The sequence below is a fragment of the Psammomys obesus genome, unplaced genomic scaffold (assembly GCF_907164565.1).
Source record: "Psammomys obesus unplaced genomic scaffold, mPsaObe1.curated_primary_1811, whole genome shotgun sequence".
Taxonomy (NCBI): domain Eukaryota; kingdom Metazoa; phylum Chordata; class Mammalia; order Rodentia; family Muridae; genus Psammomys; species Psammomys obesus.
The window spans coordinates 3,211,839-3,235,599 of NW_026596101.1; the positions used below are offsets into that span (position 1 = coordinate 3,211,839).

The 23,761-nt window shown below is 38.0% G+C and overlaps 1 protein-coding gene and 1 long non-coding RNA gene across 2 annotated transcripts in view; one reads left to right on the forward strand and one right to left on the reverse strand.

Moving 5' to 3' along the window:
• The window catches only part of LOC129692185 (uncharacterized), a 6,449-nt gene extending 5,088 nt beyond the window's left edge, over window positions 1-1,361 (forward strand). The window contains exon 2 of the long non-coding RNA XR_008722659.1: window positions 330-1,361. This is a non-coding gene — a long non-coding RNA (uncharacterized LOC129692185). The remainder of the gene's footprint in view (window positions 1-329) is intronic.
• The window catches only part of Grm7 (glutamate metabotropic receptor 7), an 881,798-nt gene that overhangs the window by 318,078 nt on the left and 539,959 nt on the right, over window positions 1-23,761 (reverse strand). The gene's annotated exons all lie outside the window — the stretch shown is intronic.

Genomic DNA, 23,761 nt, shown 5'->3' on the forward strand with positions numbered 1-23,761 from the left:
CACACACACACACACACACACACACACACACACACACACACACACACTGCAAATAATTATGGTTCCTAGTACCAGTGTAAGCAGTTTTGCTTAGGTGCTTCTGCAGTTTTAATGCAGGGTCTCTCTGCTACCTACATTCTACACAGAATTAAATACAGTACTTCTGGATACTTCGCAGTACAATGTGGACCAAAATAGCCTATAACAATGATCTCTGTTCAGGTTTATGGTGCTGGTGGAAGAAGGCAGAGTTCACTTACTCTGTGAGAATACATTCATAATCTTCTATTGTTGATGTTATAAACATGTTTTTTTTCTTTTAATCCTAGGTGTGGGATGTGGAACTGATTCAGATAGTCCACAGCAGCAAACCTTTGGGCTCTGAGAGGAGCTTTTGACAGCTGAAGACAGTTTAAATCTTAGGACACTGGAGAGAGAATCAGTGCCACAGCCCAGGGAGTGTTGAGGAGCTCTGAGAAAGAACGAGGCTGCTGCTGGTTCCCTCCTCTCTGTAACTCCTGGTTGCTGCTGATGCAATGAGATAAAAAGTTGGAGATCTCCTGAAGCAAGGATTGGACTGGCTCCTACGAGCCCGATGACCCTAACCAACAGGAAGCAGCTAGGAGAACTGTGCGCCCTCTCCCACTAATCATTTATTTCTCCTACCTGGTGTTGGGGTGTTGGAAGAAATTGGGCTGTAGCAGAAAGAAAGAGATATGAGAAATATAAAGAAAAGACTTTTTTAAAAAGTATGCCAACATTTGATTACGCAAGGGTACAGAGAGCTAGCCACATTCTTTATCAATTCTTTGGTTGAGAGATAGCTAGATTGTTTCTAGTTTCTGTCTATTGCAAATAAAGCCACTATGAACATAGTTGAGCAAATGTCCTTGTTCTATGGTGGAGCATCTTTTGGGTATATACCCAGGAGTGGTATAGCTAGGTCTTAAGAGAGAGATATTCCCAATTTTCAGAGAAATTATCAGATTGATTTCCAAAGTGGTTGTACAAGTTTTCACTTCCACCAGCAGTGGAAGAGTGTTCCCCTTTCTCCACAACCTTACCAGCTTGTGCTGTCACTTGAGTTTTTCATCTTAGCCATTCTGATGGGTATGAAATGGAATCTTAGAGTTGTTTTGATTTGTGTTGCCCTGAGGACTAATGACATTGAGCATTTCTTTAAATGTTGCTCAGCCATTCAAAACCCAGAGCCATATGACACAGCCAGAAACCAACTATTCTACCACAGCAAGCCATGGAGATACTGTCACACTGGAAGCACATGATAATGATCTTAAATTTGAGGTTGTGAAAATGATCGAGGCCTTAAAAGAGGGAAAATAAACTCCTTTTAAAACAAACTTTATTGTCACTAAAATAATGTGTGTGTATATATATATATGAATGAAAATTAAAATGTGACAGGGGATGTGGGGAGATAGCTTGGTAGGTACAGCACTTGAGTTCACCTCAACATTTAGGTGAAAAATAAATCTGTGTATGGTCACACAGAGTTCTGTCACACAGCACTTGGGTAGCAGAGACACACAAACCCTCATGGCTGACTTCAGTCAATGAAGCCAATCAGTAAGTGTTAGGTTCATTGAGTGACTCTCTTTCAAAAGATCAGGAGGAGAGTGATTGAAGAAGTTTGGTGACCTTGACTTCTGTCTTCTACAAGTGTGCAACACATGTTCATATGAACCTACAGCATAAAGAACTGGCATAGCAGGCAGTAAGAATTAATGTAGAACTAAATTCTGATTCTGATTATTTATTACACATGGGAACCCAGTGTTTAGAAGCCTACTCATCTTTTATGTGGCCATATAAGATGGATTCAATATCCCCAAGTTTTCAAAGGATTTTGACGTTTTCTAATATCTTTGAGGGTTTCTCATGTGACATTTGTCTCTTCAATTTAGAGAGTAAAGGAATCTTATAATAACTGGTACCTCATCTATCAAAACCACACAGGCAAAGCCATCCAAGCAATTGTAAAATGCCACATCATGTCGAATGTTATATGCCTTAATATTTATGTGATGTTCTATAGATATTTAGTTCTTAAAATTGCTATTAAATAAAAAAAAACAAACAAAAATTCAAAACAACCTGGATATCTCCAATTTTTACAGATGCAGGAGTTAGGTAGGTATAGGATGCAAGTGACAACGACAAAAGAATCTCTCAACAGATTATTATTTAGAGATTAGTAATCTGACCAAAAATATCAAACAGCAACATTAAAATAGAATTCTAAAGTATTTTGTCATAAAGATAAACTCATGGTTTATTGATATTAGGAATTTACTGAAGAAATCAGGAAGTAGGAATGGTGTTTCCATTCTTCTCATCAAAACATCTTAAAACATTAAAGAGATGCTATTTATCTATGTACATTTTGATATGGAAATTTTTTATCATGTTAAATAAATTAAGTGACACCATGTAACATCTATATAACAATTAAAGGTCAACTCAGAATGAAAGGAGAAAATCACAGAGAAAACTAGTTTAGTCACAAATCCTTTCTGCATATAAGTTACGAGAGCACTTAGCTTTCTTTTTTCTAATTTTTAAAATGATTATTATTTATTACAAATTTTTCACTTTCTATCATGGCTGTCTACCATCTCCTTTCAGTCAAACCCTTCCTTCCTCTTCCTCCTTTATGTCCATCCCCTAGGCCACTGTTAGGTGAGGTCCTCTTCTCCTACTATGTGACCTTAGCGTATCTGGTCTCATCAGGACTGTCTGGACCCTCTTTGACTATTGCCTAGAAAGAAAGGCCACCTCATCTGGGGAAGGTGATCCAAGAGCAGGTAACCAAGTTCATGCCAGAGACAGCCTCTGTTGAAGATACTGTCTTTTTTTTTCCTCATATCGTTTTGGTTCCTGTGTCAAAAATCAAGTATCTGTAGGTGGTGGGCTTATGTCTGAATCTTCAATTCCATTCCATTGATCCACTAGGCTGTTTCTATGCCAATACCATGCCATTTTTATTACTGTTGCACTATAATACAGCCTGAGATCAGGGATGAAGATACCACAAGAAGATCTTTTATTGTACAGGGTTGTTTTAGCAAATCTGGATTTTGAGTTTTTTTCATATGAATTTGAGAATGGATATGAGGGTGTACAGCTGTGACATCTGTCACACCTTTGATCACCAGGGTTGATTTGGTTGATCTGTCTGGCTAGGCAGATATCCCCTTTCTCCCTCACTTCTCCATGTACATCCCTCCCGAAACTGTGAGCTCAGTCAAAGAGGAGGACCTTCCTGAACAGAGGAGGACTGGTCTTCATTCAAGGGTATAAGAGTAGCTCCTCTGCTAGAACCTCCAAATAAGCACTTAGCTTTCTATTTATTTATTCATTTGTTTATTATTTTTATTACCTAAAGATGCTATACAACCAGGAGGACCCTAGGGAAGATGCTTAATTCTCACTCAGAAGGGCAAACAGTATAGATATTGAAAGCAGGAGAAGACAGGAAACAGGACAGGAACCTACCACAGTGGGCCTCTGAAAGAATCTACCCAGCAGGGTATGGGACCAGAAGCTGAGATTCATAGCCAAACCAGGGGCATAGGGGCACTTATCTTTCCTAAATGTTATTCCTTTATCTTTATAGACTTGTTAACAAAATCTATAGGTAGTGATTAGGTGACAACATGTATGAGATCTAATGAATGACCTGGTTTACAAGGTTTATTTTTCAACCTTATGTATTAAAAGCCCCTTAAAAGAAATAGACATTAATTAACTGCTAGTTTTGAGAAGAAAACACCTTAAGGAATATGGCACCACACTATGGACATTCTTAGATGTGGCGGTTTATACCTATAAACCAGGAATTCAGGACCCTAGTGTAGAACTGCCTATATCTAGCAGTACAATGAAAGTACCAACCCAGTCAGGGCCACAACCATTATATTAAACACATACTCACACACACAACAACAACAATAAATAAAAGCTAGGCATTTGATAGTGTTTGCTCTCCCACTTCTGGTTTATATTTGCATGATAGATATTGTTTCAGGACAGAAGCTGAACTGAATTTTTTACTGTATAACTAGGCATATTATAACTTGTTATGCCATGCCATGTTTGGTTGATGTCTCTTAGACAGCTGCTAGCTTCTGAAGAGAAATGGAGAAGTAGATCCAGGAGAGAGGGGTGGTTGGAGGGAGCGACTGGAAAGAAGGGATGGAAGGAAAACTGCAATCAGGATGTTATGTATAACAGAAGAGTAAAAGAAAGAAAAGAGAAGCAATGAATACAATGAGCTGCTATGGGGAAAAATGACTCTGATCATTTATTTAGCCTTTGTCATATCTAAAGGAAAACAAATCTCTAACAGCCAAATTGGCCCTTCCCAAGGTAGATGGATTCCTAAATGCTCTGTTCCTTCCTTTCAGTGAGGAGGTAACTGTGATGAATCAGTGTCCACAAAGTGGCACCTGGCAGAGCAGTAATGTTAGTTAGACAAATGTTCTGTGTGTGCTACAAGACACAACAGAAAGATTTTTTTTTATGGCTGCCATAGGCAAAGACATTTATATTCCTGGAACCTTGTACTGAGTGGGAAGGATGCATTTGAGAGAGGAGACCTTGGGCATATTCTACTACTCTTCGAAAACAAGGGAGATCTGGGAAACGAGGTGTCTAGCTATTTCAGTGCCAGATGATGCCTGGAAACACACTCTGTCGTGGTGCTTCACTTCCGTTGATACTGAGTTTTCTATTCCACTCAGAGTTTACCACAGCCTCATGCCTGTCTGCAGACACTCTAGCACCTCACTACAGCATCCTTCAATGTGCACCCCCGAAACGCTCCCATCTATACCTCTGCATTTAGTTAAATTCCTGGCTTTATTTTCCAGATGAACTTTTACATATGTGACCTTCTCTTCCTCAGAACTCACATAAACAATAGGATAATCATGAATTCCTCACAGGCAAATGCATTCAGCCAGAATGGTAATTGTTAGCAATGCTGAATTGGGAGCATGTGCTAATGTCGCTTCGGATTTTACACTTGAATTATGTAATTTAATCCCCACAGCAGCTTCAGAAGCTTTTCTTCATTCCTTATTTCAAGCATGAAGAATGGCTTTGAAAATTTAGGCAACATTGTCCAAGCTCTCATAGGGAAACTCATTGACAGGTCTTGATGACAGACTGTAGCCTCGTTGATTCTAAAACCAGTAACTATATGGTACAAATGTTTTCTGGATTGGAGATCGCCTGTGTTTGTTTCCTGAGACATCATTTAATTTTCCTTATCTTCTTAGTATCTCTTCATCATCCTCTACATGATCAGACTTGGATCACTTCTCTCTGTTAGCCTTACTGTGTCAAGTTCTCAAGGGAGAACACACTCCATTGGTGGGCTTAGAGTCAGGAGCCACATATACCACCAGTAAACAGAAGCCATATGCTCTTTCTGCCTCTCAAGGACATGTGCTACTCATGAAACTGCCTGGTGGGCTCTATTGCCTTGCGCGTGGCACTAACACTCTCTCAGGATGATGTACCCTTACTGTAAAATATCACAAACGACATTAACACCTATCGCAAGGGGACTCTGCCTTCTGCAAACACCTGGACAATCTTACACGTATTCTCTTCCAAGACTCCAGCCAAAAGGAGCCATGTATAAGCTCACTTGCTACCAATGTTTGGCTTCTCACAGAGAAAGTACTTCAAATGATGATAGCAGAAATATTGCTTTTAGAGTTATAAATATCACGATTGAGTATACAAGAAATTTGAATATTTTCAAAATAGGAGGTGATTAAGAAGCATCTCTTGACTTACATTCATAACAAAGGAATATGGGTATTTTATAGGACACTGGTTAGAGTGCTTCTAAGGATATTTGCTGTAAGAATTTTTATAACCCAGAATTCCCTCTTTCCTGATGAACTTTTATATATGTGACCTTCTCTTTCTCAGAACCCACATAAACAATAGGATAATCATGAATAGAAGCAGCAAAGTATATTCTATATTTCTTAACATTTTTAACAATTATTATTATTATTATTATTATTATTATTATTATTATTATTATTGATTTCATGGTCCTTTTACTTGTATGGGACCTACAAGCCTTCATTACAGCATTACAAAAGCAATCTGTTTTTTACAAATGCTATGGGTCTCATTGTTCATTATCAATGTTTTTAGGATGACAGATTACATGTTAGTCTGCCAAGAACTAATATTGAAATATAACTTCTTATAGCTTAAGAGGCTAAATAGTGCATTAGAAAAGTATATTTTAAGCATGTTCACCTTCATAATTTTAGAATATTTAATTTTTTCATCAGAGGCCAATCACAGGAAGAGATGAAGGAGGCTATTTTTGTTTGTTGTTGTTGTTATTGTTTGTTTCGTTTTGATTTGATTTGCAGTTCTCATGCCAAAACGTCCACTGTCTCTATGCTGTCAAAGAGATAGTTGTATCAATGGAGAGAAACTTAAGTCAATCCCACTGAAATCAGGGACAAGACAAGGCTGCCCACTCTCTCCCTACCTCTTCAACATAGTACTTGAAGTCCTAGCCAGAGCAATAAGACAACTAAAGGAGAACAAGAGGATACAAATCGGAAAGGAAGAGGTCAAAGTGTCACTATTCGCAGATGATATGATAGTATATATGAGCTACCCCAAAAATTCAACCAGAGAACTCCTCCAGCTGATAAACACCTTCAGCAAAGTGGCAGGATACAAAATCAACTCAAAAAAATCAGAAGCCCTCCTGTATATCAAAGACAAAAGGGCCGAGAAAGAAATTAGGGAAACAACACCCTTCACAATAGCCACTAATAACATAAAGTACCTTGGGGTGACACTAACCAAGCAAGTGAAAGAGCTGTTTGAGAAAAACTTCAAGTCTCTGAAGAAAGAAATTGAAGAAGATCTCAGAAGATGGAAAGATCTCCCATGCTCATGGATTGGTAGGATTAACATTGTGAAATGGCCATCCTGCCAAAAGCAATCTACAGATTCAATGCAAAATACCATCAAAATACCAACTCAATTCTTTACAGACCTTGAAAAAAAGATTCTCAGCTTCATATGGAGAAACAAAAAACCCAGAATCTACAAAACAATCCTGTACAACAACAGATCATCTGGAGTTATCTCTTTCCCCAATCTCAAGTTGTACTACAGAGCAATAGTAATAAAAACTGCATGGTATTGGCATAAAAACAGAAAGGAGGATCAATGGAACCGCATAGAAGACCCAGAAATAAACCCATACACGTATGAATACTCGATTTTTGACAAAGAAGCCAAAACCATTCAATGGAAAAAAGACAGCATCTTCAACAAATGGTGCTGGTCCAACTGGATGTCCACATGCAGAAAAATGAAAATAGATCTTAAAATATTTATATATAATTTATATATATTTATATTTTATATAAAAATATTTATATAAAATATTTATCACCCTGCACAAAACTAAAGTCCAAGTGGATCAAAGACCTCAACATAAAACCAGATACTCTAAATCTCTTAGAAGAAAAAGTGGGGAACAGCCTAGAACTCATTGGCACAGGAGACAACTTCCTGAACAGAACACCAACAGCACAGGCTCTAAGAGCAACAATCAATATATGAGACCTCATGAAACTGAAAAGCTTCTGTAAAGCAAAGGACACAGTCATCAAAACAAAACGCCTGCCTCCAAATTGGGAAAGAATCTTCACTAACCCTTTATCTGACATAGGACTAATATCGAGTATATACAAAGAACTAAAGAGGCTGAAAAGCAGCAAACAAAGTAATCCAATTAAAAAATGGGGAACAGAGCTAAACAGAGAATTCTCGACAGAGGAATATCGAATGGCAGAGAAACATTTAAAGAAATGCTCATCCTCATTAGCCATCAGGGAAATGCAAATCAAAATGACCCTGAGATATCACCTTACACCCATCAGAATGGCCAAGATGAAAAACTCAAGGGACAACACATGCTGGAGAGGTTGTGGAGAAAGGGGAACCCTCCTCCACTGCTGGTGGGAATGTAAACTGATACAACCACTCTGGAAATCAATCTGGCGCTTTCTAAGACAATTAGGAATAGTGTTTCCTCAAGACCCAGCTATACCACTGCTAGGTATATACCCAAAGTTTGCTCAGGTACACAAAAGGGATATTTGCTCAACCATGTTTATAGCAGCATTATTTGTAATAGCCAGAACCTGGAAACAACCCAGATGTCCATCAACGGAGGAATGGGTACAGAAATTGTGGTATTTTTACACAATGGAATACTACTCAGCAATCAAAAAGGAGGAAATCATGAAATTTGCAGGCAAATGGTGGGATCTAAAAAAGATCATCCTGAGTGAAATATCCCAGAAGAAGAAAGACAAACATGGTATATACTCACTTATATAGACCTATAAGACATGATAAACATAATGAAATCTATACACCTAAAAAAGATAATCAAGAGAGCGGACATGGGGTAAGATGATCAATCCTCGTTTAGAAAGACAGATGGGATTCACATTGAACATATGACAGGAGTCTACTGATCGCATTTGAAAGACTCTAACTAGCAGTGTTTTCAAAGCAAAGACTCATGACCAAACCTTTGGCAGAGTACAGGGAATCATAAGAAAGAAGAGGAGTTAGTCTGATGAGGAAAGGATAGGAGCTCCACAAGGACCAAAGATATCTGGGCACAGGGTCTTTTCTGAGACTGACATGCAACCAAGGACCATGTATGAATGTAACCTAGAACCTCTGCTCAGATGTAGCCTGTGGTAGCTCAGTAACCAATTGGTTTCCCATAGTGAGGGGAACAAGGACTATTTCTAACAGGAACTCAATGACTGGTTCTTTGGCCTCCCCACCCCCCAAGGGAGGAGCAGTCCTGTTAGGCCACAGAGGAGAGCTTTGCAGCCAGTCCTGAAGATACCTGATAAAACAGGATCAGATGAATGGGGAGGAGGTCCCCCCTATCAGTGGACTTGGCAAGGGGCATGGTGGAGATGAGGGAGGGAGGGAGGGACTGGGAGGGAATGAGGGATCGGGACAGGGCTGGGGTACAGAGTTAATAAAATGTAACTGATAAGAAAAAAATAAAATACAAAAAAAATGATATCTCCGATACATTTTAATTCAACTGCCAAAGGCAAAAAATGCTGATGTGTAAGTAGGCAATTAGTGAAGATTTACTCTCTTTTCATAGCTAGTAAATACTTTTAGAAAACAAAGTGAAAATAAAAATCCTGTAAGGTGCCATACATGTGTAAATCTAGCCTTCAGCAGGTTGATACACTAGAAATACAAAGTTCAAGGACAGCCTGGGATACATGGCAAAACTGTGAGTAAAAAAATAATGATTAATAAAAATACCAAGCATCTTAGGGAGTATTTTTCCTCCTTTAGGTTGAATTTTTAATGTTTTTCCTAAAATTTAATTTTTTTTTATTCATATTACATCTTGGTTGTAGTACCATCCCTCCTCTACTCTCACTCCCACCCACCCTCCTCATTCCCCCTATCCTCTTCCTCAGACAAGGGGAGCTCCCTTTCCCATCCACCCCAGCTCATCATGTTGCATCTGGACTGAGAATGTCCTCTTTCTCTGTGGGGTGGTAAAGCAGCCCCCCCCCAGAAGAAGTGATCAAAATGCTGGCAAGTGAGTCCTCTCCCTATCCGGTTCCCACTTCCTTTTCTAGAGGACCCACATGAAGTCTAAGTTCTCCATCTGCTACATCTTTGTAGTGGCTGAGGTCCAGATCCTGCATGGTCCCTAGCTGATTCTTCATTCTCAGCAAGCCCATTGGGACCCTAGTTAATTGGCTCTGTTGGTCTCTGGTGGAGCTCCTATTACTTCCAGGTCCTTTTCTTTTACCTCCCACTTTTCCAAAAGACTCCCTAAGCATGGCCCAATGTTTGGCTGTGAGCATCCATTTTGAAGCACTGTTGGATAGAGTTCCTCAGAGAACAACTCTGTGAGACTCCTGTCTGCAAGATTAGCAGAGTATCCTTTAAAGTGTCAGGGTTGGCCCTCTCCCTTAGGGTAGAGAAAAGAGAAAGAGAGGGTGGGGGTATCTCTGTAATGAGCTGGAGACATAACTCAGGCTAGGACCCTGGGAGGATATGAGGGGGATTCAAGCAGTGACTCCTAATAGCAGAAGCCATAGAGACTGAAAAGGACACCTTCTAGCTAGACTAGCCTCCCAGTAGAGAGAGGGGAACTCCAACACACCCACAAAAACTTCAACCCCTAATTTACCCTGCCTACAAGAAGTGCAGAGATAAAAATAGAGCAGATAGAGCAGAGGGAATGACCAAGCAATGGCTGGCCCTACCAAAGAGCTATCATAGGGGACATTTTTAGTTCGTATGATTATAGCTTTATTTAATTTCCTGAGACTCATACTCCAACCAAGGACCATGCATGGAGATAACCTAGAACCCCTGCACAGATGTAGTCCATGGCAGTTCAGTGTCCCAGTGGGTTCCATAGTAATGGGAACAGGGACTGCTTCTGACATGAACTGATTGGCCTGCTCTTTGATGACCTCCCCCTGAGGGTGGAGCAGCCTTACCAGGCCACAGAGGAAGACAATGCAGCCACTCCTGATGAGACCTAACAGACTAGGATCAGAAGGAAGAAAAAGAAATCCTCCCCTACCAGTGGACTTGGGGAGGGGCGTGTGGGGTGAAGGGGAAGGAAGGGAAGGATTGGGAGGGGAGGAGGGAGGGAACTAGAGGGGGGATACAAAGTAAATAAAGTGTAAAAAAATAAAAGAGTCTCACAGTGCTGTGATCAATGTGTTGAACAGGATCAAAAGCCACCTGTATCACCATGAGTCTAAAGCACTCCAAACCTGAGCAATGTCAATTTGATCATCCTTTAGTACCATGTGATTTTTCAATAAAATTATTGTTATGATCAAAATAAATAAATAGAGCATACATTAAACCAAATATGTAGTATTAAGTAGCTTCAAAGGGTAATTATTGGTGAATTATTCATTTTATAACAAAATACAAGCTTACTTAGATCTTATAGGCAACTAACTGTGAAATAATTTTGACTCAAAACATTCTTCTAATGGGATGAGAATCATGGTTCCAATGAAACCAGGGAAACCTGGGTGTCATTTCTTGTACATAATGGTGAGAAACTGTGAGAAGCCTTGCTCTCTAACACAGAATTCAATACTCAACACACAAAAGGAAAATGATAAGTTCAAAATATTTTCAAATTGTAAATTTAATATTGGAAGAAATCTACGTCTTATTTGATACATGGAATCAGATGGGAGACAAAGAGTAAATGCAGCAGTTAAAAACCCATATTAACTCTATATTTCTTTGAGAAGTCATATACTTAAAATTGAAGGAAGAATAAAATATTCTGAAATGGGAACTGAATTGTAGCTAAGAAAGGATAGAGTAAAATTGAGGATCATAATTTTGAATGGCTTCAAATTGATGTCCAAACCATTCAGTCTATAAGCATGCTTATTAGAAGGAAAAATATACAGAAACCATTGAAAATCAGAAGAATCAAACTGATGCTGTAAAATCAGAACAGAAGAATGCTTTTCCTTCTTTATGAAAGGAAAGATGAACTATAGGAAAAAAAGCTTTATGTTTTTCTTCAGAAAATTTCTACGTATTACAAAATTACATTACAGCAGGTAATATTTCCCACAAATACTATTCTAGCTACACACCACTAAACAGCAAGGCAAAAACATTCACAGAATCCCTGTTGGCAATGCCATAATAATGACAGCAATACTGTCCTTCATTAGTTACAGAATAGATGGACACACTGAATTATATTTAATATTATATACATATTATAATTTAGAATATTTAGAATTTTATACATTTTATAATTTAGAACAGTATATCATTCATAGCCTGAGATCTGCCAGCAATTACAATGAATGAAGTCATGTGGAATATGCCACTTAAAATGACAGTTCACATCAAAAGTAAGTAGTGAAAACCATACAAAATCTAGTTTTATTTCATTTTCATAAAGTTTAAAAATGTGACCCTTTTGCTTAGTATGTTGGGTTAGGAACAGATCTGTGAGGATGAGGATGGGAAGGATGTTCACAGAAGCTTAGAGAGTTGATGGCTTTACCAAAGCAAGGTGACAGGAAGCTTCTCTAGCAGTGATGGGGACCATGATGCAACGGTATATGTATCTGCAACATTTTTCCTGTTTACGTGATAACACTAATTAGATAATTGCTTAGAAACCTCTTTAAATTAGCCAGGGAGTGTTGCATGAATCTACCCCTTGAATATAAGCTATTTATTAGATTTAGAGCTGTTCAAATTCTATATTCACGAGATTTGGTCAATGCAAAGCAAGTAGATGATAGAGGTTAGCGGTAAGAGCACAGGTTTTTGAATCAGACATAGTTAGATTCGCATTCAGGCTTTATTTCTTTTTCGTTTAATGGCCTTGGTCATATTAGTTAAGTTCTCTAAAAGCAAGTTTATTTGAAGGTGGGGAAATATTGATAATTTTCAAAGTCATTGCAATACAATGGTACAATATAGTCATGCCATAAATAAACCAACATATTATATATATATATATATATATTATATACAGTCTTAAAAATAAGAATAAGAGTCACACTTATTACTGTAGCTATAGTGACATCACCACTATACCCACAATCATTCAGTGGTCTTTACTAAATAGGTCGCCACGTCTCTAACAATCCCCAACCAAGACCTGTCTGCTGTAGGAAACATCAATATTTTAATCCATATCTCACTGAATGAAGACCTACTTAATAAACTTATGAAATAACTACCTGAATAAAATTTTGGAAGAGATCTAAACAGTGTGACAGGCAGCACATAACAATATGAAATAAATGAGAAGAAAATGAATTAAATATGCATGGATATGAAATCATTCTGATGTGAAACCTAATGCAAACAGAGAAAGTGACATATAATTTACTTGCTTGGATAATGAATGATTATTAAAAATGGCTCTATATCACCAACACCCAGTCCAAGAAATGGATTTATCCCTAGGAGCTCTTTCTACTCTATCACCTTCGAGCCTTGCTTATTATCTAGGTGTTTATGATAATTCATTCTATGATTGTCTTTATCATTAAAGGACATGGAATTAACCACTAAGCATATACAATATTTTTAATGTAATGCAAAAGGAATAAAGCTAAATGTACTTTGTGATTTATGCATTTAGCTCAATATCATGTCTTATTACGAAGATTAATTCTTATGAGTACACCCCATACTAGGGGATTAATTTTAATTCTGACAGTTTACAAGATAGGAGTATACCACTGTCATTATCCATTCTGTCAATAATGAACAAGTTGATGCCTGTGTTTGATTTGAACAACAAGGATGTTGTGAATACTTCTTATATCTTTCATTGCATATATATGTGGATTAGATAATATTTACAATGTGATTAGTTAAAATATTCTCACTTGTCACTATTAACACATAATTTCATTCCTATAACTTAAATTTTTCTTTTGACACTTTAGTTGACAATGTATGTAGAGATAGAGTTCAATAATTTTTTTTTTCTGATTTTCAGTAGATCACTATTATTATTTGTATGTCTTCAATGAGAGACACAACTTAATATACATTGAAAGTGGTCATCACCAAATTATGGCCTTTAAGCCATATGTGTGGTTTGTTATCACTTTATTTCTCTTTTTCTTTTTTTCCTACTATTTTTCAATTGAAAATAGTAAAATATGTTTATTCTTGAATTTTTAAAATAATTTTCTTTATTTTTGAGATTATAATTATATCACTTCAAACTTCCATCTCCCTCCTCCAAACACTACCATATTTCTTTTTTTAATTTTTAAAATTTTTATTAATTACAGTTTATTCACTTTGTATCCCAGCTGTAGCTCCCTCCCTCATCTCCTCTGAATCCCACCCTCTCTCCCTCTTCTTCTCCCTGCCCCTTCCCCAGTCCAATGATAGAGGAGGTCCTCCTCCCCTTCCATCTGACCCTAGTATAATAAGTGACATAAATAAACAGAAAAATCACACATATTGGATACCTGGCCACTGTGGTGTTTCTGTGCATGTTCTGTTAGTAGATTTCTTTATTAATGTTAAAAAAGTATGTGACCAAGTCAACTTGAAGGATTGTTGGTTTATTTTAAGACTTGGTTTGGGCCATTTCAGATTGAGGCTTACTATTTGCTTTTCAACATTCATGTGATCAAATACAACATTGTGGATACAACAGGGTGTAGCAGAGAAGAGCAGCTCATTTCATAGTGGACAGAAGATACACACAGGGAGTGAGGGAAGGATAGAAGGAAAGAGGGAAGGAGGAAGAAAGGGAGGGAAAAGGATAGAGGGGTAGGGAGAGGGAAGAAATGAGGGAAGAATGGGAGGGAAGGAAGGAGAAGAAGGAGGTGGAAAGGAGTAAAAAGCAGAAGAGGAAAAGAATTAGGAGAAGAAGAAAGAGAAGGAGGACTAAAAGGAAGAGAAAGCAGATAATGAGGAAGATAAAGAAGGATAAGAACAAACAGCATCAGCAACAACTGGGGGGGTGGTGGTTAAGATCTCCATTTCACAGACCTATTTCACTGACTGAAGCCACACTGATACTAGGTTGTATTCAAACTATGAAACAACCAAAGGATTAACCCACTGATGAGGTTAGTATTCTTATAAGCCAATAACTTTCCAAAAGCACTGCTAGATGAAAACCAAGAGTCAATTTTCATAGTCTTTTCTGAAGCCATTTCGTATACAAATCATAAAATAAGTATATATTATGAATATTTAAAGGCAACTTCCATAGGAATCAGCTGAACGGATTTTGAATGAGGTAAGTTTCAGCAGTGCATTTTGATGGCAAATAAGTGGGGTAAAAATTTGAACGGTATGCTACAGTAGTTAGCCTGTGTCCTGAGATTTACAGCCTTACCAACCCCAAAGTCTGTTGCTTCAAGAGAACTAAAAAGATAGGCACAGCCTAATTTCGGCCAGTGTGTGTGTGTGTGTGTGTGTGTGTGTGTGTGTGTGTGTGTGTGTGCCTGAGGATAAAAGCTAAATACTCATACATAGTAGGTACAGGCTGTACTAATGAACTTCCTCCTCAATCTCTCCACTTCTGTTTTCATTTCCTTTATACTGTTTTTATTAACTAAGCTTCCTTTGAATATTTCCCATATTCTAGAATATTCCCATATTCCAGTTGGAGTGAACTCAAATTTTGCTGAATAAAATAGGACATTTTCTGTTTTGTGGAGTTTATACTCTCCCTAATGAATCATAGGAAGGTTTTGTTGTTTGTAATAGGATTGTGCTTATTGGAGGAGAATTCCCAGAAAAGCTTAAGGAAATAGGAAAAATATCCATGCTGCCACAGCCTGGTTTCCCATAGTGGGTGCTTCCTTAGCTCATCAGAAGAAAAAGCAACAAGAAACAAAGAGGTTGTTAGAAAGGAGGAAACAAGCTCCCTTGTTTTTATACTCAGGATAGACCCATAGAAACAGAAATCTCATCGAGAATATCTAATGTTACTTGGTAAAATTATCTACTTGGTACAGAAATTGCCAACTGCTACTGGAATAAATATAAGTAACACAGAATTCCCAAGCATTGCCAAACTATAGCAGCAAGTGGGTCATAAGGGAGAGAGATATTAAAAAAAAAAAAAAAAGAGGCAGAGCAGTGAGACATAAAAACAATGGCCATTATAGAAAAATTCCAAGAAAGTGCTTAAAAAAAAATAGCTCTTGGTTTTCTTTCCGCTTTCTGTCTCACAGAGGGCCTGGCAGTGTTTCTCAACTCACAAACTTTTAAATTAAAAGGTTTTGACACAACAAATGTATCAAGATCGTAGAATAAAATGAACATACATGACAAAAAATAAAATACTTGAAAAATACTTGGAGGTTTTAGCTTTCCAAATCCAGGAAACCTATGTATCCTGAAATAAATGACCTCACATGTACTCTCTAGGTCAAACATGATTTATCTATTATTGTCTTAATGTAAATAAGACATTCAAAACCACAGCAGTAGTCTCTTAATTACTGCAATTGCACTATTTTCAAGCCAGTTCACTAAGCACTTTCTCTGAATATTACATTCGGTCCTGATGATGGCATGAATTAGAATTCTTCTCAATGCATTTTCAAACTTAGATTTATTTATTTACTGTGAATTTATATGTGCACACCTGCCACAGCATCCCTGTGGATGAAGGTTGAAGACAACATTGTCTGGTGGACTTTGTCCTTCCATTAGGCAGGTTACAGATATTAGGTCATGAAGCTTGGTGGCATGTGCATTTGCCAGCTGAGCCACCTTGAAGTCTGTTCATCACTGTTTTTATTTTAACAATAAAGAGGCAGAGCCTTAAAGAAGTCATGCAATTCCATTCAAAAAATGTGATTTGGTTCTCTGAAGTACCAATGGCTTTACCATGTTTTCTTTCTTTGCTGAGGTTATCTTTATTTGCATTTACATACACTTTAGGGTGACAATATCACTACACATTGATTTTCTCAATGAGTCTAAACTCTAAAAACAAGCTTTGATAAGTTTTATTCACCAATACCACCGCATCCCTTTACTTAATGTAGAACTTTGCCACCTCTCAGTAAAAACTAACAGAGTAAATTAATTAATAAGTAGAAGAATAAATGAATAATGGATAAACCTTGTAAAAACTGAATAGCTTTTGAGAAGAAAAGCTCAGATTTTCTGACTGATCAGAGAGACCCAAATACTATAAGCAAAATTTACAAAACAAAATTTGAAAAATATAATATTTTAAGACTTGATAAAGTAGGGTCCGACAGCAGGGGAGGATGACTCCTCTTTTCAGTGGACTAGGGGCAGGGGATGGGGAGGGGAGAAGGAGAGAGAATGAGACCAGGCAGAGATGAAGGAGGAGGCTACAATTGGGATATAAAAATGAATAAACTGTAAAAAGTATAATAAAGAATTGCACTCAAAAAAGAACATTAAAAAGAAGTCTCATGAATAAAAAAAATGAAGCTAGGGAAGTAGATAGATGAAGCATAAAAATGTAGGTGAGAGAAAATAAAATTGGCTTTCAGTCTTGCATTGGGCCAAACTAAGAGTAAAAAGAATGATAAATGAGTTCAGCTGTTACATGTGACTTTCACTATCACATAACGCCTCTCTGACTATAACTTCCATTTTTGTTCACCTTGCCTTGTGACTTCAAAATACACAGGCTTTCTTCATAGAAATTTTTCGTTGAGATGTGATGTTAAGATAGAAAACACCAACTCTCCTTAGGGTTATATGCTTGTCAAGAATAATGCTAAAAGAAGTTCCTCTGATTAAGCAGTTGCAATAAGGGAGAGGAAACTCTAACCCTCTTTGCTGAATCTTTGTGAATTATACCTATGCAGCAAAGATATTCCTGTGAGTTTGTTCAGCTTTGGCACCATGAAGAAGTTAATATACACAAAATTCAGAAGGTAGAGCAGGATTACATTTCCTCACTTAGGTAGGCTATCTGGGCTTAGGCCATTCACCACGTTTTAACTTGTCTTGGCACGATAACTTAAAGCAAAATGATTGATCAATTTACAAAGCAGTGCTTATTCTGTCAATAGGTGTACTTCCCGGAGCCAGAGAAAAACAGTGCAGATGGAAGAAATATGCACAGGATACTCTTGACTTTGCCTTCATTCAACTATAGTATGAAACATAGTATGTTAATATTGGTTGATGTCTGTCTGTTAAAAAAAAAACAAAACACCTTCCCAGAATATAGCACATTATGAACAAAGTGATACATGCATTGAAAAAGAAATTCCTTCTCCTTTTGTTCCAGACAAAACTTCCAGTCTTACTAATGCACATATTCCAATTTAATGTTAAAACTGCTGAAGACTATGTTTCAACTAGGTCATTCAAGCTGTTTTTGTGTATTGAGAGGAATGTTCTAGAATTCCCTGCACAATTCTTTACTTCTCCAGAAATGGTAAAAAAACATTTACTCTTGCACAAGTGAATCTAGACCTCCTCCATTTCAGAACTCCCTAACCTTCCCCATGAGGTTATTCCGGTGAAGTGGGTGTTGCTAGAGTTGCACATCAGTGCTTAGAGGGGAAAAAAGACTAATAGGAACAGTCTGTCTTTTTACAGCAAAATCTGAAAATAAAAGTGGCAGGGAGCTTTGGAGGTCACAAGTCCCTGGAGGATATGGAAGAAAATAGGAGGATCTGAGAATGCCCATAGGAGGTGAACAAGGAAGAAGAACAAGGCACTCTATTCTTTGTGTATCACAATCCTGATACAGCCAAACACACAACCAAGAAAGTGCCTACATGGATTGGTGGTGACCAGTAAGAATTCAGAACAAACTCATTCCTTCCTGATACAAAATCAACACTTGGGATATGTTTCTTAAATTGGATTGCATTAAAAATAAATCTCCACTAAAAGTACATCCTCACCGCCACTATACATTAACATTCTTGCATGATTCAAAACATTTGGTCAACTTCACACTCAAAATACAAGTATAAATATGTATACATATGCTTATCTTGTTTTGATGCATAAGAAATCACAGAAAAGTTTGATTAAGGAACGTTTAGGGAGAGAAAAGAGGTGTTCATTTTTTTATTAATTAGAGCTTATTCACTTTCTATCCCTCCTGTAGCTCCCTCCCACCTCCCCTCCCAACTCCACCCTCCATCCCTCTTCCCCACCCATGCCCCTCCCCCAGTCCACTGATAAGGGAGGTCCTCCTCCCCTTCCCTCTGATACTAGTCTATCAGGAGTCATCAAAAGTGGCTGCATTGTCTTCCTCTGTGACCTGGTAAGGCTGCTCTCCTCTTGGAGGTTGGGGGGGAGGGTGACCAAAGAGCAGGTCAATCTTGTTCTTGTCAGAGACAGTCCCTGTCCCCATTACTATGGAACCTACTTGGACACTGAAATGCCATGGGCTACCTCTGTGCAGGGGTTCCAGGCCATCTCCATGAGTAGTCCTCGGCTGGAGTATCAGTCTAAGAAAAGACCCCTGTGTCCAGAATTTTTGGATCTGTTGCTCTCCTTTTGGAGCTCCTGTCCTCTCCAGGTAAAAAGATGTTTTTATCAGTATTGTAGGTATAAGGTGTTGCGTTTTATTGTTCCTAGGAAGGTGCCTGAAAATTCTGATCTTTAATATGTCTGAAATAATGCATTGCATTTTATAAAGACTTCATTTTGTGCCCCATGTAGTTTGTATTCTTAATCACCATTAAAAATCTCAAGGATTTGGTTCAGAGGCTGGCAAGATGGGGCTGCAGTTAAGAACACTTTCTGCTTTTGTAAAGGATTAGAGGTTGGTTGCCAACACCCATGTACAGCTCCAGGGTCCTGAACCTCCAGCTCTGGGGTCTGACGCCAGTTCTTCTTTTCTTGTAGGGCACTCACATGTCTGTATAGAGATGCATACATCCATACACAAAACTTAAAATAATTACTTGCATATATGTGCATGTACACATGAGAATAGGTACCTAGAAATGGAACAGGAACCACTGGAGCTAGAATTACCAAGCAGTTGTAAGCTGCTAAATGTGTGTGTGGGGAACCAAACTCAAGCTTTCTGCAAGCCCAGTGCATGCTTTTAACTGCTGAGCTCCAAAATCAGTGAATTGAAAATGCCCAGAAGGTATCAGCATGTATTATCAATATCAGTTAAATTCAGTTCATTAAAACTAACATTTCAAAGTTCTGTTCATTTTGATTTTATTTGATTTTTGGCAAACAGAGAAATTTGATAATGGACCAGACACTACCTCTGCCAGATAACTGTAACAGCATTGCAAACAGGCCTAAGAATCTTCTGTTTCTTAGCGTACACTGAGCAACACTGGGGGATGGAACATGATACATGAGTTATTATCAGAATGCTTAATGTGTAAAATAAAAAGTTACAAACAATATTGAAAGTATATACTGTCTACATGGGAACTGACTATTCCATCTACTTTTGCATAAGTGTACATTTTTATAAAATATAAAAAATTCAGATACTGAGCAGATCATAGGTATCCAGTGTTCCTGGTGTATTGGAACAAGAACTAAATACCGTTAAACATTGCTAAATATTATTAATCCTGGCCAAATGAGATCAGAATTGTCCATTTTTTTTTGCTGAGCTGCTGCTAAGTCTTCACTGTAAACCCCCTGGCACTGACTACTGGGAATGATTAAAAATGTCTGGAGCTTGCTGCATGGCAGTCTTTGCCCATATGCCAGGTAGCCTTGACTGAGATGTCAGCTAATCACTCCCTTCATAGACTGCCATAATGACAGCTTGGCTGTTGAGGACACTTAACATTCCCTCTGAAGACCCTCCAGCATCCTTAGCAGAGGACCACTGCTACCACAGTGAAAGACGTATTTTCATCATGGTCACCCCAGACTGCAGCCACGTAAGCAAGATAATCTTTAATGAACTGAAAATGCTCTTGCACCCATTTTCACCTAGGCTAGAGTGTTTGTGATTGGTGAAACTGTGGTCTTCATTTACATGAAGGACTGTGTAATGGGTGCTGCAAACACAGTCATTTATTTGCCTGAAAGCCTGCCACACTCTGTGTCAGAGTGATTAGCACAGATTACTTGCCAAACCTCCTTTTGTCTATAGATGCAAGTTTGTCAGTCACTTTTCAACTCAGCTAAAAGACCTTCTCCTTTGCTGCCTCTTGGTGTTACAGCACTGTGCTCAGTAAACTGGCCTTTTCTTGCCTGCTTTTAATCTCCACTGTAAATTAAAAGAGTAATGTCAGTGGTGATAACAGCAAGAGCAGTCAGAGAACAACTAAAAAAACTAGAATGTTTCAGCAAGCAGGTGGAACATTTATGAGGAGGACAGAAGCCGCAGAGGTATAGCAAAAGTAAAGAAACTTAATGTAGGAAGTGCAGCCAAAACTGAAAAAAAAAATTAATAAGGCATTAAAGGCCTGGAGAAGAGAAACTGGGTGTTGTTTTTAGCTGTCTGAGAGTTACAGTGCTTGCGACCATGGAGCAGAAGCTCCTAGTACTCTGGGCAGTTCAGAGCTCTAACAGGAGGAGGAGTATCCTACCTCTTCTACTCACTGCTGTTGAGCAGAAAAGCTCAGATGAAAACACAGGGCTACAGGTGACTGAAGAAGTGTGTCAGTGCAGCTAGTCCTGATGAGACCTGATAAACTAGGGTCAAAGGGAAGGGGAGGAGGAACTCCCCTATCCATGGACTTGGAGAGGGGCATAGGAAGAGATGAGGGAGGGACGGTGGGAACGAGAGGGGATGAGGAAGGGGACTACAGCTGGGCTACAAAGTGAATAAACTGTAATTAATATAAAAAATTAAAAACTAAAAAAAAAGTGTGCCTCCAACCTGAGCATCCAGAGATGTCAGTCTCTGACATCATGGTGCGACAGGACATAAGCTCTTAGTGGTTGAGACTCTGAATTTGCCAGTCTTCCTCACAAGAACTGGGTGTTCAAGAGCCCAGGAAGGTCAGCATTAGAAGAACTCTTTCCTCTCCTATTTAACAATTTATATCTAGGTAGGGCAAAAATACCCCATATAACTAATTACCAGCAATATTAGTAAAGATGTTTTATTAATGTTTGATTAATATTTGTTATTCAAATATTACCCAAATATAATTTATAAGATTCATTAAGTAAAAATTTTATAAAAAAGCAATGTCATTTTTGTTAGAAATCTGGGTCAAGCATGGCATGAACATTTGTGTAACATTTTCTATCAAGAAGTGCAAGAAGAGAGGTGTCCTCTTGGCAGTTGATAGATCCGAATGCAAAGGAACCAGAAACAGTTAAATACTAACACTACTGAAATCCTTTAGGGTTTTCATTTATGGAATGGAAATCCAATTAAGTTTGATTTAAACAAGCACAACTCTTTTTATTTTTTTAAGTTTTTTAAGCTCACATATAAAATTTATCAACTTCAGTGTTAATGGATTCAAGGCACAAAATGTGACAGCTGATCAGTCCCTATTTTCTGTCTCTGCCTTTTCAACCTCCATGGAAGCAACATGATGACCAACTGTAACTTCTCTAGTTGCTCATGTTTTAGGACTAAACAAGAATTTTTTTTTTTTTTTGTATAGAAACTCCTGAGGGTCCAGTGGCTCTTCTAGGCCTGAGGAGTACTTCCTGAACCAGTCTCCATGAGGCTGTGTCCTTAAATCCTGTGCTTTTGCCTCAAATTGAGATGAACATTCAAACCACCCTGACTGAGTAGACTGAGGCGGAGCTGGAGGAAGGAGACAGATGAGGTGATAAGAATCTAGGAAATGAACCTGATGGCTGTTCACATATCATTAAGAGTGACTAGTGCAGTGTACACAGACAAATGGAGGGATCAGAGACAAATACAGTAAAGAAATATGAGCACTGCTTAGTTAGCTAAGTGGCAACATTCATGACTTTGACAGTTTCAAAGGAATGCACTAAATTCTATTAGTAAAACTGGCACTCAGTGTTTTTAAATCTTCTTACATAATGTTGTGTTACATAAGTATTTATATTTGGCATCTTCAATTTTCAGCTTGAAGAGCTGAACGGCGTCTTTTATCAAAAGACCTAGTTCTACTCTTTCAGGGGATATAAGGCTGGCTTCAACCATATAAGCATGGTAGGGATTCCTACATCTGAGGCTACTTTCATGTTTCCTCAGCACTGATATGATGAGGTTTTAATTATTCTTTTATTCCACAGATTGTTTTTCAAATTTCAGTTTTCGGCTCCCTACCATGACATTGCCAGCACTTCCTTACCTTATTCTATTTCCCCAAGCCTACCCTGACCACCAGCATTCTCTTCACCCTACCCCAGAGGCACTCTGTGGATTCTAGACATTGTGTCAATTTGTGTATGAACATACTGTCAGTTAATCTCAGTGGCATAAAAAAAAAGAGACAAGATAAGTTCAAAGAAATGAAATGAAATGAAATGAAATGAAATATTCCATTTATATATCTTGAGCTTATATAAAGCTCAGATGAAAAACTCAACTCTGCCAGATGCCATTTGGGTGTTGTCAGCACCACTGTGGCCATTCATATATCTGACAGTATGTGGACTTCTAGTTAATAGGTAAAAATAAATAGACCAGAATATCTCAGTATTTCCCTACCCAACTATATAAATGGAATAATAATTTGCATGAGGTGAGCACAATCTGATAGACATAAGGAACTTAATAAAGGAAAAGGACTATCTGGTACAACTAAAATATATACATTTGTGAGAGAAACCTATTCCCCTTTCCCACAATGTATTTAATTGTACTTGTACTCATGTCTTAAACAGTGGTCCTTTAATAAGTGCCTTCCCTGGGAATATTTAGCAGTGTTTCCACTGTTCTGACAAACATGTACTCAAGTCATGATACCAAATCTACCTTTAAAGAGAAGAGTAAACTGAGACAATCTGGTAGGTACACACACACGAAAACATACACACACACACACACACACACAAAATGGTATGGGGGTTCTTAGTTTAGAAGACAAGAAAAAAACCTGAAGAGATAGCCATAAGGCAGTAATGTCTGAGCTGGGCATTTGCCCAAATTGGACATGGCTACAGAATATCCAAGATTTTGTGCTCATTATCAAGAAGTATTGAATTTTACATTTAGTCTAAGTCCTCTGCCTGCCTATTATCTATCTATCTATCTATCTATCTATCTATCTATCTATCTATCTAT